The sequence below is a fragment of the Pleurodeles waltl genome, chromosome 3_1, assembly GCF_031143425.1.
Source record: "Pleurodeles waltl isolate 20211129_DDA chromosome 3_1, aPleWal1.hap1.20221129, whole genome shotgun sequence".
Classification (NCBI taxonomy): domain Eukaryota; kingdom Metazoa; phylum Chordata; class Amphibia; order Caudata; family Salamandridae; genus Pleurodeles; species Pleurodeles waltl.
In genome coordinates this window covers 879,169,992-879,186,817 of record NC_090440.1, presented here as the reverse complement: position 1 = coordinate 879,186,817, position 16,826 = coordinate 879,169,992, and the positions used below count along the sequence as shown (strand labels likewise).

The 16,826-nt window shown below is 46.4% G+C and overlaps 1 long non-coding RNA gene across 1 annotated transcript in view; it reads left to right on the top strand.

Annotated features, from left to right (window-relative positions):
• Positions 1 to 3,127, top strand: part of LOC138284737 (uncharacterized) — a 31,046-nt gene extending 27,919 nt beyond the window's left edge. The window contains exon 5 of the long non-coding RNA XR_011201450.1: positions 2,858 to 3,127. This is a non-coding gene — a long non-coding RNA (uncharacterized lncRNA). The remainder of the gene's footprint in view (positions 1 to 2,857) is intronic.
• The last annotated feature ends 13,699 nt before the right edge of the window (positions 3,128 to 16,826 follow it).

Sequence of the window (16,826 nt, the reverse complement as noted above, 5' to 3'; positions counted from 1 at the left end):
AAGTCTAGATCTCTAGGGAACATTTTAACATCTACTTTCCTGGACACAAATGCAAGGAGTGAGAACTGGTTGACAAAAAAGACCTTGGGTTTTCATGGATGCTGCTCTTGTAGGGCGTGTCAATATGGACTAGACAGCAAGAGTTGCTAAACATTTCAGGGGTGGACTATATCCATTCAGGAGAATTTTACCTGTAGTACTGAGTATGTGATCTATGCTTTGATATGTGGATGTAACAAATTGTGCATAGGCAGCACCACTAAGAAGTTAAAGGTGAGGATCCTCCAACATATGACAGCAATTGTGAAGGGTGATAGAAGTTATCCTTTTGGCAGTTCACTTTGAAAAGAATCATGCTTGATCCCTGAATACCTTTGGATATTTCGATTTAAAACATATTAGGTTACATCCAAGGGGAGGTGACAGGTAAAAAACATTATGGAGGGAGGAAACCAGACTAATATTATTGTTGGGAACTGAAGCCCCATATGGACATAATTTGGATGCTGAACTATATGTATGTTTTCAATGATACACACTGCTGCACTTTATGGCTCTCATGTTGAATTTGGATTTCCCGAATTATTTATCTCACTTAGAGTGTATTTGACTGTTGACACCATGTTACTAACTGTGTACCATTTGAGCTGGTTCTATTTTTGATAAACTTGATCCTCAGCACCTTATTGCTTATTTGATATCAATTGGACCATCTTGGTATAAATATACCTGAGATTTAGCACTTTATTGCATGACTTGCACTAATATGGACTCCCATAGTTAATGCACTTGGCCTTATGCACTTTATTGCGTGATTTGCACTATCTCAATCATTTTTAAAAAAAAGTTTTACATTGATGTATTTAACTTTGGTCACTTTATTGGTGATTTGTACTAATGTGGTCAACGTAGCATTGAGATATCCGTTTCTTCAGCATTTTGCTGCCCTTACTTCCTGACTGAACTAATTGCATAAATAGTTAATTGTGGATATTAATATATTTACTCCACTGACACTAGCAATTTATGTTATATATTGAGATTGTAATTAGTGTTCAATAGTGTTGGAAGATAATTGTCTTCATGAGGTGGGTATTATGACCATCAATTAAGGTTGCTACATCTATCCATATAAGAAATATAAAAGTTATAATGAACTTTAAAATATGAAAATAACAACGTTGTGAACATAAATGAAAATGTTTTTATGCTTTGCGATATTATTAGGAGTAAAAAATGGCAATCGCAATAGAGATTATAACTAGCGTTGAGTTACCTTAGGAGATGATCGCTTTCATAGAAGACGTAAATGAAATGCTAAATATGTTCTATATTTTTTATTTGATTTTTTTCAATGGTGGTCGCCAGTAGGTAGCTATTGTTAGGATCACGTTTCCATAAACAATTCTTTTTTTTTTACTTACTTATATGTTTGTCACCATTTAATGAATCTTCATGAACCGTTCCCAAAAATATGTTTGTAAGCTTCTTGTTGTGCATGTTAGGATCTCGTTTCCATTTAAAAAAAGTTTTTTTTTTACTTACTTATATGTTTGCCACCATTTGACGAATCTTCATGAACCGTTCCCAAAAATATGTTTGTAAGCTTCTTGTTGTGCATGGGAAGTTTTGGGGTGATCCTTGAAGAGGGTGCCAAGATAAAAGGAGGGTCAACAACGTGTGTTTCCCATATTAATTTGCATAGGAGTTTTGAACACGACTACAGCCCAAACCACTGGACAGAATTACACCAAATATGACAGAAAGGTAGGTTTCAGTACACAGATTATGCTTTTGGATATTTGGTGTAAATCCATTCAGTAGCTTTTGAAATATTAAAGGGGAAATAAGTTTGTATTTCTAGGGCGCGGATCTGGCACAACGTTTTTGCGATTATGCGGGGCACTGGGTTGGGTGGTTTTAGGGAGTTGGCTGCAGGTGCTGCGGCAAAGCCCCACCGCACACAGCCTTCAGCCTTGTGCTGCGGTGGTTGGATTAACGTATATTAATGAAAATTACTTTACGTTAAAAAACATAGATGTTCAGTGAAAAAAACAAAGGTTACAGGGACGTTATAGTTAGGAAATAGAAATAAGAAATCCTTAGAAATTCACACACAAAAAAAGTTACAGGGACGTTATAGTTAGGTCCTGAATTTACTCGCTCAAAACCAGAGAAATGCAGCAGTTATAGTTAGAGTTATTTCAAGTAACTATAACTCGCGGCCTAAGGTAACTATAACTTGTACCCTCGCCACAATATATATCTCAACAGAACTCTATTCAAGTACTCAAGTACATCGATACTTCACTATCCATGCACTGCAGTAGAATTACTTAAGAAGTGAAGTAACACAACTGCTGGCCAATTAAATGGTCCTAGAGAAGATCACCTAGGGAGGTGGATCAAATTAAATGAGCTCTAGCGAATCGCCAAAACTGTCTCTAGCTAGACCTATAAAAGTTCCTTCAAAATATATTTATCAAAAAGTTAACTAAGTAGAACTACATCCAACTTTATATGATACGTCGTCCGTATTAACAATGTCTCTATTGTCAGTTGTGAGCAACAGAACTTCTTCATAGGTGGGTTAACACAACTGCTCCCCAATCAAATGCCAGTAAAAACAATGATCTACAAAGAAGTGTTATGCATCTGAAAAATAATTCTATTAAGCACAGAGAGGTAAGAATGTTCCCACTCAGTTATTGTTATGTTTCTACTATGTATTTCAAACGTGGTGAAACATTCATGTGTATCTTTTTGTACTGACCTATTCTTACCACCCTTGAGATCAATGAATTGTTCATGTCCTGTTGTTTTTGTAAGTGTGAATTATTTTGTTGTATTTTTGTAGGGTGGGAAGTGAGGCCAAAACGAAGACTTGACAGCATGAAGTGATCAGCAGCAAGGAAAGAGAAGGAAGTGGCAGCATCAAAAAGTGTTATAGTCCATTTCTGTTTAGATTGGTTGTTTCAGGATGATTCAATTTGTAGTTTTGATGTGTTATACATAGACATTTTTTTTTTTTTTACTGTGTTACCTTTAACTGGCTCCTACAATGAAGCAATGGAAAGAGAAGCCATAATCCTCGCCTCTGTGTCCTTAATAAAAATTTAAACTTTCAGACAGAAAAACTAGGAATATGTGCATTGAACCCTAGTAGTGCCAATTTTAACTACACAACAGGGATTTGAAAACAGAATGAAAATAGTGCTGGATTCTGCAGCTTCACAGAAAAACTAGGAAAGTTTGCATTGAACCCTAGTAGTGCCAATCTTAACTACACAACAGAAAATTGTACTGGATTCTGCAGCTTCACACATTTTTACATACTGAAAGGTTCTTCAAAAAAATTGTTTATAACAAACCTATGGAAGCATACTTCATGTTGTTAGAGGTGCTCCCAGTTATGCAACGGGCAGTAACCCAGGCAGTAAGCCATGTGAAGTATCACTCATCAGAGTGTAGACTAATGCAGGTGAGCTGTTTACATAACATTACCACATTGAAATTCTCTCATCTACCATACAAGAAGATGCCGCCAAACTTCAACCTCAGCAAGGGCACCTCCTTTGTGGTTCCTTGTATCAACACGTGGTGCCCTCTCTCCTCAGCGTCAGCCGTTCATTGATGCTGCTGCTACCACAGAAACCAACTCTATGCATACAAAATAAAATGGTGCACCCACATCCCAAGAATGTCCAAGATTTGATACAAAAAGCTTCAATTATTTTATTTCATCATCTCAACACATAGACCGCCAACGTGTTTAGTTCATTTCATATGAACTTCCTCAGGCCTGTGAACAATAAATATAAAAATCCAAACATTAAAAACATATTACAAAATCCACCACAACGAAATCACATGTGAATTAAATACAAAAACGTAAAAAAAATACAAAAAATGTATTATTCCCTCAACTCCACCACTCATCACCACAAGATTCCAAATAAATGAAAACACATTCATATCTCCATTTTATTGTTTTAAAAACATGTAAATCCTTAAAAAAGACAGATGAGGTAAGGTACATAAAGCCCAAAACCCCCTAAGATCAATTCCATTATGGAACCCCCAATAACCGTGAAAATGCCAATAACATCTGGGTATTTGGAACATTCCAAGACCAATGCCCACTTCAAAAAACACATTATATTCATATAAAATGTAGGATATCAACAGTATAAGTATCTCCATTTCATCCATCAATAGTTACCACTTGGGCCTGATATCAATTAGTAACCATCTCCCAGGGTAAATGATGCACCTACCACCTGAATAATGCACCCATATTTCTTAATTACTGTTGGACTTTTTTGCTTATGCAGGGTCATCCCCAATATTTTTGCCTCCTGCCTCCTATTTTTTCTGACCTGTTGCTGTTGGCTTTTGAACTCTTAGAACTTTACCACTGCTAATCAGTGTTAAAGTGCATATGCTCTCTCTGTAAATTCTATTGTTGATTAGTTTATCCATGATTGGCATATTTGATTTATTAGTAAGTCCCTAGTAAAGTGCACTAGAGGCGCCAGGGCCTGTAAATCAAATGCTACTAGTGGGCCTGCAGCACTGGTTGTGCCACCCACATAAGTAGCTCTGTAATCATGTCTCAGACCCGCCACTGCAGTGTCTGTGTGTGTATTTTTACACTGTAAATTCGACTTGGCAAGTGTACCCACTTGCCAGGCCTAAACCTTCCCTTTTCTTACATGTAAGGCACCCCTAATGTAGGCCCTAGGTAGCCCTAAGGGCAGGGTGCAGTGTATGGATAAGGTAGGACATATAGTAATGTGGTTTATATGTCCTGACAGTGAAATACTGCCAACTTCGTTTTTCACTGTTGCAAGGCCTGTCTCTCTCATAGGATAACATGGGGGCTACCTTTAAATATGATTAAAGTGTAGATTCCCCTAGAGAGTAGATGGACATGTGGAGTTTGGGGTCCCTGAACTCACAATTTAAAAATACATCTTTTAGTAAAGTTGATTTTAAGATTGTGCGTTTGAAAATGCCACTTTTAGAAAGTGAGCATTTTCTTGCTTAAACCATTCTGTGACTCTGCCTTGTTTGTGGATTCCCTATCTGGGTCAGTTTGACAGTTGGGTTGTTTTTCACCTCGCACTAGACAGTGACACAAAGGGGGCTGGGGTGTAACCTACATTTCCTGATTAGCCATCTCTGCTAGGAGGGAGGGGTGGAGTGGTCACTCTCATCTGAAAGGACTGTGCCTGCCTCTGACAATGCCGGCTCCAACCCCCTGGTGTGTGTCTGAGGCCTTGCCTGGGCAAGGCAGTATTTCACAAGTAGGCGTGAGTCCCCTTTGAAGAAAGGTGACTTCAAAAACTAAAATGGGTATAAGAAGGGCACCCAAATCTACAGACTTTAGAGACACTTCTGGAACCAAGAGGAACCTCTGCCTGGAGAAGAGCTGATAGCTGAGGAAGAAGTGCTGCCCTGCCTGTGACTGTGCTTTGTGGAGCTTTCCTGCAGTGCTGCTTCTGCCAGAGTAAGAGGGCAAAGACTGGACTTTGAGTGCCTTCCATCTTGTGAAGAAATCTCCAAGGGCTTGAGTTAGAGCTTGCCTCCTGTTGTTTGAAGTCTCAGGGACAGCAAAGACTTCTCTCTGCCAGCACCTGGAGTCTCTGGAGAGACTCCTGCTCCAACAAGTGGTGCCCTATCCAGTCCCTGGGCCCTTGAAAGGAAAGCTGGTGGAAATCCAAGAAAATCGACTTCGGACGACTCCGGACCGACGCCGCTGCTGAATCCGGTAACGCCGCCTGCACCTGACGCCGTGACCTTCGCTGGAACGCGACGCTCTTCGCAGGCCCGACGCCGCGGCAGCCCCGCTGAAGTCCACGGTTCCGTGGAAAGTCGCCGCACCCCGTCGTGACCGACACCGCTCGAAGCGCGTGGATTCAACGTTTCGCACAGACGCCGCGATCCCCGACTTCGCGCATCGGCTTGTTTTCACTCTTCACCAAAGGTACTGTACTTGTGGGTCTACACGACTCCGTGTCCGGCGCCGCTGGTGTCGGCTTGTTGGGAACGACTCCGTCACAACGCCGTGTTAACATCTCATCGAAGCATTTTGTTTCTAAGCGCTATTTTTGAGTTTAATCTCTAAAAATTCATAACTTGACTTGTGTATGTCGGATTTTTGTCGTTTTGGTCTTGTTTTGTTTAGATAAATATTTCCTATTTTTCTAAACTGGTGTTGTGTCATTTTGTAGTGTTTTCATTAAGTTACTGTGTGTGTTGGTACAAATACTTTACACCTAGCGCTCTGAAGTTAAGCCTACTGCTCTGCCAAGCTACCAAGGGGGTAAGCAGGGGTTAGCTGAGGGTGATTCTCTTTTACCCTGACTAGAGTGAGGGTCCTTGCTTGAACAGGGGGTAACCTGACTGTCAACCAAAGACCCCATTTCTAACAATTACTAACATACCTTTTCATACAGATCTGTATCTCATTCCTTCCAATGCCAACACATGGTATCATACATGTTGCAAGAACCATCATTCGTAAACCTCTCTCTAATAAGGACACCTGTAGGGGTCAAAACATTCCTTTAATTGAATATGTCCTGAACCTAAAAGTCTCTATACATTTAGCCTGACGCTGTGCTACTCAATTTCCTAAATCCTTTCGATTGTGCACTTGGGTACTCCATTACATACCCCCTCCCAATCATAATGATTATATACGCCTGTCTTTTCCAAACAATCAACGTCTTCATCTATAATTGAAAAGCACACATTTCACAGTCATACATATTCAAAAAGCTCAGATCCGCATATAGGGATCAAGTCACAGAAAAAAAACTATACTAACACAAGGACAAAATGTACACCAAATCACATTTCGTATTGCCAACATTATGGGCCTCATTGTGACCCTAGTGGCAGGCGGTAAGCTGGCGGTAACACCGCCAACAGGCTGGCGGTGTTACTCCAGCTATTATGACTGTGGCGCAATAGTCACGGCCATACCGCCGGCCCCTCCACTATACCGCCATTGAAAGGCTGGTGGTAAGGGGGACTTGGGGTGCCCCTAGGGGCCCCAGCACTGCCCATGCACTTGGCATGGGCAGTGCAGGGGCCCCCAGACATAGCCCTGTCACGCATTTCACTGAAAATGCGCTACGGGTTCTACTGCACCCGCTGCACATCAGCATTGCCGCCAGCTCTATTACGACCCTGCAGCAATGTTGATGTGACTTTTCCACTGCACCAGCGGAAAAGTCATAATAGGGAGCCAGAAATACCACCGTCACTGGCGATATTCTGTCTCCCGCTGCCTCAGCGGTCTTTTTGAAAGACCGCCGAGGTTGTAATGAGGGCCTATATAATAGCAAAAACATCCGCTGTTGGTGAATATCACCTTGTCATCCCAAACCGCCATCACGGATGTTGCATTATCATCCCAATTTGTAGTAATCTCTCACCTCATTTTCTTTTTACAAACTTCGGAACAATAACATATAAACAACAAACAGAAGCCAAAAGATCAAATATGCTAAATAATACAAGACCATCCCCATTCTGGTCTACTCTCAAGATACCACGTTTGCAACCGCGCGACATGCATTGCCAACGGCCACCAAAACAGAAACACACTATATGCTCTCCAAGACATCCCATCACCATCCCAGTCGTTCTTTACCTTCAAACATACCTTCAAAAGCAATACAAATTATCCCTGTTTTAATCTACCTTCAAAGCATCATGCTTGCAGCAGCGCTACATACATACTACGCGTGCTCTCTAGAGCATCCAGTCGCCATCCCAGCCGTTCTTTACCGTAAACCATTTCATCCATTCAACTTTTAACCTTAGATCCAATGGTTCCCTTGCTCCATTTGCAAACACACTTAACAGAATCCGCGTCCCTCTTCGGTACATCCGGCAGTAAATTTCACGGTCAGTCCACAACAAAAAAGCAGGTAGCCTGAACACCCACGACCTTTTATAACACCCCTAATGGTCAATCCATCTGGAAAATCCATTCATGGACCTCATATAAATTGCTAAGCACGAAGGCTGAAACGTCAGTGCAGCAGCATTTACCTACAGTGCTGCTGCCACGACGCCCGGAAAAAGGCAAGTGGTTGTCAGCCTGGGTAATGCAAGCTTAGCTTATTGTGTTGGTGGTGTGCGGAGCTGCAGCCCCCTGTGCTCTTCTGATTTGGCAGTAAAGTCTTGGGATCTGACTGAGCTGATGCCAGTAGGACCGGGACTTGAAAGGGGAACTATTGAGAGACGCCCCCTCAGTTTAACAATTAAGAATCACATGTCTGTGGTCACAATGGGCAGATGGCTGGAGCAGTGTCGTGAGAGCTCCCCTAGGGCAGACTCGGGCTTGCCGCAAGTTGTAATGAAGTGAGAATTCTCTTTTCTGCAACTGCTGAGATGCGGCAGTGGTCACCCCGCCTGCTCTGCTAACTTGTTGTTTAAGACAATATGAAGACTGCAGCTCCTCTGTTTCCAGTTAAGCGTAAGTATGGCCACAATGACATTACAAGGCACACACACTGCAGGTAGGCTGGATTTCAAGGACTCACCCTTCCCTTCTCGCGGTAGCTCTGGCCTGTCACCAGGGACGTAGCTTCTGAGGGGAATATTTTTTTTTCTGGTAAAACGTTGTGTACATGTGCTTTCAGTCGGCTGTGGTGAGGTGTCTGTCAGATTTCACCAGCATTTTTTATATACACAAAGACAAAAACGCACACACTTTATCCCTGTCTCTGTTTTGAAAGTCTTCAAAACTTTTGGTAAGTTTACAAAATACTTTGTTTTCCCTCATTCAGTACCCCTACCAATCTGCATCCCTCTCCCTCTGGGGAAGAGGGAACAATGCCACAACACCGTTGCTGTGTGGAAAAGGCCACTTTATTGGAAACAGGTGCACTTACGAATAACAAACCTTGGCCTTCGCCTTACAAAACTAAAACCTCACTAAACATCCAAATCACCTATCCAAAGTCCTCCCCACAACCCTACCCAGCCCTCCCCCTCCCTTTAACCTTACCCTGCTGTCTCTTCTTCCGTTCATGCTTTTAATACTGTTTTCCTTGTCAAACCCGCTTGTTCACCTTATCCAGTTCCTAATTCAACCTGACAATCGACCCTGCAAAGTATCATAACTGCTAATGCCCAACTTCCTTCCTGTCCGTCGTGTCCTGCTGCTGTCCCCTCCCTTTAATATCTGAAAGTGTCCTGCCAGATTTGCTATCCGTACGTATTTAGTTTGTCATGTAAACTCTCTCTGCCTCCGCCACCAGAAAAAGTCAGCTATCCTGAGTTGTTCCTGTCCCCCCATCCCACTTATTTGTCCACCGTGGCATCACACTCCCTGAAGCATCTCCCTCAATGTTTCCTTCATATGTAGGAGATAAAGCTCCCTCCCCATAAAAGACAAATTAACCCCGTCCCCCTAAATAATTCCACATCCTCAAACCTTAAATCCTTTTGCTCCATAAAAGTAATACCTCGCCCCGCGCAAAAACCCCTCATCTCCTTATTTATTTTCCTCCTCGCCCAATCAATGGCACCCGGCTTTTTAGCCCCTGGCCATACCCACCGCGGAACAAAACCTGTGAACACCACGTGGCACCCCCGCCACCGGCGAAGAATCTCCTCCAAGTCCCTCTTCATGCCCTTCATGAGATCGAGGCCCGTCTTCTCCACCAGGTCATTCTGCCCCACATGTAAAAGCAAAACTTCCGGGCAAACACCTCGAACCACTAACTTCTGTAAACGTGGTAATAACTCTTTCCATCTTAGGCCCCCTTTCTCATCCCAGCGCACATCATATTGTGCCCCATCGAACCCGAGGTTTTCTCCAATGGCTGTTCGGCGTGCTTGGTGCTGCGCCCACTTCACAAACGAATCTCACACTACCCAGATAGAAAGAAAAGACACGTCCAGATCTGGCACCACACCTGCAGGAAAAAACAAAAAACATTAGACCCCACTCTGAAACCCTGTTGCCCCCCCACCTTTCTAACGTAACTCCTAAAACTGTCTGACTTCCACCTCCCCAAGCCCATTAAATCCTCCTTACCCCATCCCCTCCTTCCAGCCTCCGTAGCCACACCAATCCTGAACGAATGAGTACCGAATTGCCCGGCATCCTGGCCAATCGCTACCAAACCCTTCCTCATGATAGCTAAAAGCTGGTATGCTGTCACCATCTGCCCATCACCATGCAGAAAAACTGGCCCCTCCCGTGACCTGCTGTGTTCCTTCCACAGCTTATCGAGTAGTAAGGGGCATATAGAAACCACCGAATATCTCCGTAGGACCACGTCAACCCCTCTACCCAGCCGATCAGTTTTGGAGCACCTCAGCCGAATCGTCACTCTGCACCCGTCAAAATACACATCCTGCCATGAAATGCCTGTCTTTCGCCCCAAACCCAATAACTCAGAGCCCCAGAAAGCCCCAAAAAACACCCATGCCATAAGGGTCTTAAACAGCAATGTTTCCTGTTCATCCACACACACATATTTCCCAGGGTCCTCAAAATGCCTTCAACAAGCTCAGAGATAGTGGCTGTCTCGCTCTCTCTCTTACCCCCTTCCTTTGCCCAACCCTCAAGAATCTGCTGCCCCAGCTCTCCCACCGATGGGTGGTAGCCTCACAGAAGCTTTCCCATAAACCCCAGCGCCGCTAGCATACCTGCTATGGTTACCCTGGACTGCCCTCGGCCAATTAATCCCATTATAAAGTGAACCACATCTTCCACCCTTTCACCATGCAGATCCCTCCTACATGCTCCAGAACTTAAAAACTCCTGCAAGGCACTTGCATAAGTGTGTTGCGTAGAGGGGGCCAAAGAATTAATCACCAAGCGAAGCATCCTCTTGTGCCTATGTTCCACATCGCGGCTGGCATTTCCGTTCTGCTCAGGTCCTTGTCCAAGACTAACTCTCGGAATCTCTCCCACTGTGAACGAGACAAAGCATCTGCAATGTCATTGTTCACTCCTGGTACATGCCACGCCCTAAACAAAATATCCTGACGTAAGCACTGCAACACAAACACCCTAAGCAGCTGCAAGACTTATGCCTCCCCGGACGACTGCCTATTAACCATCTGCACCACCGCCAAATTATCCACCCGGAACACTACCCTCTTGTGCTGCAACAAAACAAATGCCTCCACAAACATACTGCCACAACCAAAGCAAACAACTCAAGAAACGCTATGCTGCGCCCCCCATTCTTCCATTCCACCGGCCAACCCTCCGCGCACCACCGGCCTTGCCAGTAAATTCGAAAACCATGTGCCCCTGCTGCGTCTGAAAAGATCTGCGCATCCCACTCATAATCCTGCCACCCCGCAGTGGTATGCCGTTAAAAGACTCCAAGAATGTGCACCACATGCGCAAATCCTCCCGCACACCTGCCTTGAGTTGCACATGATGATGGCGAAGGGAATGCCCCGCTAAAGCCATCCCCAGCTGCCTACAGAAAGTCCTCCCAGCTCTCACCACCCTATAAGCAAAATTAAGATGTCCTAGCAATACCTGCACCTCCCTCACTGTTACCTTACTCTTCTGCAGCATGGCCTGAATCTTCTGTCACATCCCCACTGCCGTCCCAGTCACCGTATCCAGCTCAATTCCCAAAAATGATAAAGCCGTACAGGGCCCCATGGTAATTCTCAGGGGCTAAGGGCACACAAGGGCCCCCTTCACATCCTGAAATTGCTGCAGAATCACCACGCACCTCGGAGAATCCGCTGGCGCCGCAAAGAAAAAATCATCAAGGTAATGCATCAAGTGTCTGTGCCCCGTGACCGATGTGAAAATCCAAGGTGAACATGTACTGAAACATTCAAAGAGGGAGCAGGAAATAGACAAACCAATCGGCAGCACCTTATCCACATACCACTGCCCCTGGATTCCCAGCAATTCAAAATTGTGTGGGTGGACCGGCAGCAGTGGAAAAGCAGACTTGATATCTGGCTTTGCCATCAAAGCCTGCAGCCCCAGCGCCTCCATCATGTCAATAACCACGTCGACCAGCGCATAGGACACTTTTGTCAGCTCCTCCGGTATTAAATCATTAACCGAAGAGCCTTCCGGCCAGGAAAGGTGTTTAATTCAACGGTATTGACCAGCCTCCTTCTTGGGGACCACCCCAATTGGGGACATAATAAGGTTCTTCATCGGCCACGCTGCAAAAGAGCCAGCCATGTGACCTTCCGCCACTTCCTTGTCCAATTTTTGTCTCACAACCTCCTCCCTACCCCTCACCGATCTAAGGTTCTCAGCCCACCTATGCTCTCTTGGTCCTGTATATCCCAGCCGGAAACCTTGGGTGGAACCTGGAATCAACATGTCAGCGTCCTGTCTCCTGTCATAACCCTGTAACCAGAAAATAAGGTGGTCGAAATTAACCGGAGTACGTGCTTTTTCCCGCAGGGCCCTGCCTAAGTTGCTGTCCTCCCAGGCCTGGGTGCTGTCCCCAATGCTGACCTGTCCTTGTGCTGCACCCTGCATCGCCAGGGTGGGCTGTCTGTAACAGTGTACAAGAGCATGCCGTCCTGCACACCTGGAGCACTCGTGTCTGAATTTACAGTATTCTCAAGTGTACGTACCCTTGTTGTAATCCCAGGATGCTCCAACCCTCGCATTCGCACTAGTAGCCTGAAACGACTGCCCTTTTCCTGCTTCCCTCACCCCTTCAGTGGGGCGCTCCCGAAAGAGCAGATAAGCAATCGGGAGACCACTGGCTGTAAAAATAGTCCTCCTGAACTTTGCCGGACCCATGGTATGCTGCCAAAGATACGCGTCTATCTCACCCCACTGCACCTCCGGGTCAGCCGCCATTCTTGCCTTAAATTCCTCATCATATTGCATCCAAGCGTACCCACCATAATTAATCTGCGCTTTACGAATAATGTCCATATATTTAAAAAGCGCCAATGACCTGTCAGGATGACGTTCGCGATAGACTCTAGCAAAAATCAAAAAGGCTGCTGTCCAGTTCTCAATAGTGACGGGCACCCTTGGACGCTTAGCGATCTCATATTCTTCTTCTTGGAGCCCTCCTTCGACCTGACTTCCCTGTGTAATAATCTCAACATACTCCCCCTTCCATATCTTTTCCTTCGTTGTCTGCATGAGGTGTTCCCCCAACGGCTTGGCTTTGCCCATATAGGGCAATTTTGTGCCCTTTGCAAATCACTGACCCCGACTTGTCTTCCACATTAGCTGTCCCGTCCCCTTGTGTCGCACCCCGTTTCCCCTACGATGCCTCGCCGTCTGTTGTCACCCCCACGTCTGCAACATATACATACCCTTGACCAACCGAGCCTCTCCCACACCAGCACCATCCCTCGCCTCAATAGCCACCGAAACCATGTGCGCTTTTCCACCGCACGTGCCCCTACCTGGAGCCAAGGACGGCGGCCCCTCCTGTGCCTTCCGCCTAGCCAGCTGGGCTCCTTCCTGCATGATTCTGCCTGGTCGCACCGCCATCCGGGATTCCTGTAAGGACTGACCAACAGGGTTAACAGTGCCCCCCCCCGCTGGTTTCCCACCAATCCTCCTTCTCTTCCCCATCCCCATCTGAGATTTACCTTTCCCCGACACTCACTTCCTCAAAATCCAACTCCGCATCCTCTCCGTCGTCCTCTCCAGTCCCTTCCTGACAGCACATCACCGTCTCATTACTTACCAATGGACCCAACTCACCACCTCGAACCTCGTTGTAGTGGCCGCCATCCGCCCACAGTACCCTCCTGATGCACCAAGACGTTGCCCCCCCAGGGAAAGCGACATTGGTGGGCGCACAACCCCTACCATCACACCTACCTCGGGGAGCCTCCATGGCCCTATGTTGCCACATCCCATCCTCTGTTGACGCCATCCAGCTGCCCGCCCTTGGGCCTGCCTTCTCTTCGCCCCAGTGCTGCTAAGCTGCACCATGCTCGCCTGGGTAGTCACCACTTGTCCCTGCCTCTTCCTGCCAAAAAGGTCAGATGTGCCGGTATGAAACCTGTCTCCCGTTCCCTTTGCGACAAGCGAAACCAGAGCTCCCCCCCTCCGCCTGACACCCCAACACTGCTAGAGGTTTCCCTCCCCCCCCACCCGTTCAAACCCATTCCTGGTCTGGCCCCCGCAAACCCTTGATCCCGGGTACCATACACGCGCCCGGGAGCTCTTACCTGCATAGGCGGCGAACGCTTGTCCACTCGATTCCCATCACCCTCACCCCCCTTCACTGTCTGATTCACTCCATACTAACATTGTAGGCCACTTCTGAGATACCGGGATCCGGCTTCCCCCCCCATGCTCCAGCAAGCTTATCTCTCCCCCTCCAGGTTCACCCCTCCCCCACCTTATCCTCCCGTCCCCTCCTTATACCCACTTCTCACCCCTGCCCCAATCCCTTCTGCATGACCCCCCGCTCCTGAGGTCCTCTTGAGCCTTGCTGCCTGTCCTTGGGGTCTCCCCACCCCGTTTCTGCCCCCCTTGTGCCCCATTGCTCACCCGTAGGACACTTGCACCTGTTTTTCCTCCCCCTCTCTTCGCACTTCTTCCTGCTGAGCGGCCGGCCCTGAGCTTCCCCACCATTTTCGGCCCCTCCCCTTTTGCACAGATGTTGCGGCTGCGCTCGGGTCTCGTGCCCGAGTGTCGCCCACCCCAACCGCCTGCCTGACTCACTTTGCACGCGGCATGGCCGTGCTCAGGTCCCGCTCCTGAGCGCCGCCCACCACAACTGCCTGGCTGATTCCCTCGACATGCTGAGTCTTCCTCGGGTGACGTCAAGCCGCGGGGAGCTGCCCTGCGCTCCACGAACCAGATGCCGCCGCTCCTCCCCGGGCACCACGCCCCTTCCCCCGCACGTCACCTGCTCATCCCAGGTTCGTCCACGGCGCAGTGGCGAACAAGCCCAAACCACCTCCGCAACACCTTCTGCCACCTTCCTTGCCGGGCGCAACTGAAGCAGGGCCTTCGATTTTACGAGGTTCATGCGCCCGGCTTCTTCCAAGAGCAGCAATGCCTGCTGCACACGTTTGTCGGCCTTTCCCGACCACCTTACTGACCTCGTCCACGATGGAGACACCCCGAGCAGCCCGGCACGAAAGGTAAGAGTAATCCTCTTCCTTTTGTTTGTATTTTTGCGAATATATAATATTATTATAATTTTGTTTTTTTTAGACTCCTCCAAGCTCTCGATGCGCTGGAATGCCTGACCCTAAGTTCAAAACTTTTTTGACCCTACCTAAAAACACAGCCACTGTTTCACCTAATGACAAAATGGTGGCCGTGACCTAAAATGTCTCCCATACATACCCCCACCCACAGCCCAAAAATATAGCCCAAACAGCCCAACGTCGCCCTGGGCCGTACCACCTTCCCCAAAAATCCCAGAGGGAGACCTCTCTCCACTCGGCAGTCCCTTCCCGGCCCGGGGCCCCATTCCAATGCCCTTTAAGCCCCTCTCATGCACCCTGCCCTACTATAATGCATTTTTACATTATATGTCAGCATAATTGTCGGGAAATCTGAAGCTCACTGTAGTGGGTTCCCTTTCTACCATTAGGATCCAATGATGACTTCCTCGACTAAATGGGGAATGACTCCCACTAATATGGTTTCTTTCTGTCCATTCCAGACAATTGGTACCGGGACCAATGGATATAGTTTTGGTCTCCGTGAATGCAACAGATAGACACAAGATCCTTTACTGGGATTTCGCTCGGTATCCGGATACTGACGGGCGAGTTATTACCGTTTGTCCCTCTGACACTCCTGCTTTAAATTCTGGTGCGCGGTGGTATGCGCAGGCAAGGTCTATTGCGGTGGTGGTATCTATTTTCGGATGCTGTTTGATCCAATTGCGAGTTTGCAGGGGTAACGCTTCTAGGAATTGTTCTAACAGAATAATCCTAATTATTTCTTCTCTATCCGGACTGTTGGGTATTAACCATTTTAGACTCAGATCTTGGATCCGGAAATAGAGGGCTCAGGGATTTTTCGTCGGGATCCACCTGGTTTTACGGAATTTAATCCGATAATTCTCTGTATCATGTCCAAGTCTTTCCAGGATTCAATTTTTTATGTCGGGATACAGAGTAGTACCACCAGGATTTATGGCTTGGTAAGCTGCCTGCAAGGTACCCGTCAGGTGAGGGGCTACGTGTTGACCCCATCTGCCTTCTGGCTATGTGGCAGAGGTGGCAACTCGTTCGAAACTGGTGAAGAACATGTTGGGATCTTCACTATCTTGGATTTTTTGCAGGACTGAACTGGGTAAATTGGGGTGTACCCGTGTCGCAGCAATCGTATCCATCAATTTCTGTAATGCGGCCGACAGATGTGTTTCTGTAGATAGGTTTTTAGCATGTATTTTATTTAGGAATTTCTTTTTTAAAGTGTAAAAGAAAAAAAAAACCTTTGGAACGTTTCCAGCAAGGGTCGTTAAATTCAGCTTACATTATTAACCCCCTGCTTCCTCTTAACGCGACAGTGGTGAGGGAGAGGAAAAAGAAAGAAACGAAGACACTATCGATAGAGAGATACCCAGGTGACAGTGATAGGGAAAATAAAAAAAATAAGAGAGTGAAGTGATGACGAACTGCAGACCAGGTAAGTGAAACACGTTTTATTGGAAGAAGAGGCATAAGGAACAGGTCCGTTGAGGGCAACAGCTCAGACTCAACTGACTTCAGGAGACTCCGTCATAGAACATGGAATCTCCCTAGGTCAGCAACTGAAAGCATTCCATCTAAGAAACAGAACACACTACACATCCCCCTTCTTTTCCCAAAACAAAAGAAATAAAACAAATAACAAAAAAAACAAA